The following is a 2,069-nucleotide window of genomic DNA, read 5'->3' as shown; positions in this document are numbered from 1 at the left end:
ACGTAAGGCTGGATAAGGGAGACTTTGTCAATATGGGGATACAATGCTTTGACTCAGGATTTAATATCATGTGAACTTAAAAGGGAACTTCTGAAATGGTCCACTCCTGCCAAATTAGTAATTCAGAAGCAACACTGCATCCTAGATAGAATGGCAGAGAATAATGTCTCTATCATATTCCCATTCAATTCATCACTGTGCCCCAGCAAGAACAGGTTGTAACAGATGATGGAGGACTACAATAGACTTAATCCTATGGTAGCCTCAATTGCATATACTGTGCCAGATGGCATATCTTCAATAGAACAGATGAACACAGGCTCTGTTACTTGATGTTTAGGTATTGATTTGGTGAATGTGTTCTTTGGAACAGCCATCAGAAAGGAGGATCAGAAGCAATTTGCGTTAACTTTGGATAGACGACAGTACGCATTCATAGTCTTACCAAGGACTACATTAACTTACCAGCCTCTTTCAGAGTGTCATCTTAAGGGGGCTTGGTTATCTAAAACATCATATTAATCCACTATACATATGAAATCATATTGAGAGTACCTGAATGGTAAGAAGTTGCAAGGATTCTGGATGCCCTGTAAAGATAGGCACACTCCAAAGGAAGAGAGAGGAAGTCTACAAAGTATCAACGACTTGACACATAAGTGAAGCTTTCAGGAATCCAGGCATCTGGAATACGCCAGGACATTCTCTCCAAGTCAAAGGACAAGTTATTTTATCTTGAAACCCCTACCACTAAGAAATAACCATACAAAGTTTGGTAGAAAAAAAGGCATAAAACTCATCAGGTTTTGGAGGCAACATATACCATACTCAGGAATATAATAATGTCCAATTTATCAGGTGACTCAGGAAGGATGCCAGTTTTGAGTGGGGTCCATAAAAATAAAGGGCTTACAGAAGAACTAGCTGTGGCACAAGCAGTCTTGCTGCACGGGTCATATGGCCCAGCAGATCCCATGGTGCTATGTAGAGGCTCCATCAATTTCCAAGAGGAGACTCATAGCTCAGATCCCAGACATTCTGGAGCTAGGTCATGACATCTGAAGCAAAGCGCTATATTCCATTCAAAAAGCAGCTCCTGACATGCTACTGATAACGTGGAACATCTGATGATGAGATCAAGTTACTCTGAAACGAGAGCTAGATGCTTTCTTCAAGTCATATGAGTTCAAGCAGGCTCAGAAGCAATCCATTTTACAATGGAAGTAGTTCATCTGGAATCTGGCTTGAGCAGATTCAGAAAGCACACAAACATTTCAGGATCAGATGGCCCAACACTTACCATTGTTGCATCAATGCTTGACAGGGGGTGATCTATGGTCCACCAAGGGAGGAAGAAAATACTGAGGCTTGGTTCACAGATATGTTGGCTCAATATATTGGTGTAAGCCAAAAGTGTACAGCTGCTGCACTACACCTGTACTCAGGGAGTGACCTTGAAAGGACGAGTAAGAGAAACTCTTCCCAATGAGCATACACTTATTTGATGCAATTTGTCTCTCCAACTTTGAGTAAAGAGAGAAATGGCCTGAATCTAGGATAAATCCAAACTCTAGGGGAGTGGTAAATGGTTCATCACTGGTTGGAGGAGCAAGACACAGAGATCAATGACAAAGAAATCTGGAGAAGAGGTGTGTGGATGGAATTGTGTTTGAGGAGCTTTGTATCACACAGTACTTTGCACCAGGGACCATCCTCTGCAGAAGAGGCATTAAATAATCAGAGGAACAGGATGACTCAGTCAATGACATCAGCTACCCTCTATCCTTGACCACCCTTGTGCTTGCTAATGGGCTGCTGAAAAGATTAGCCTTGGTAGGCAGTGGAGGAGGCCAAGAATAGGTACCAAATTCTGAGCTCCTTCTGCCCAAAGCTAAACTAGCTATAGTCACTGCAGAATGTCCAAACTATCAGCAGTAGGGGCTCATCCTTAATGTTCTATGTAGCACCATCCTTCAGGAAGACCAACCAGCTATTTGTTGGCAAATTTATTATATACTACCTTTTCCTTCCGGAAAAGGGTAGCAATTTTCTGGAATTGGGTCTGCCTT

The sequence above is a fragment of the Equus przewalskii genome, chromosome 19, assembly GCF_037783145.1.
Source record: "Equus przewalskii isolate Varuska chromosome 19, EquPr2, whole genome shotgun sequence".
Lineage (NCBI taxonomy): Eukaryota > Metazoa > Chordata > Mammalia > Perissodactyla > Equidae > Equus > Equus przewalskii.
The sequence above is the reverse complement of the archived record's forward strand: the minus strand, read 5'-3'. Positions refer to the sequence as shown.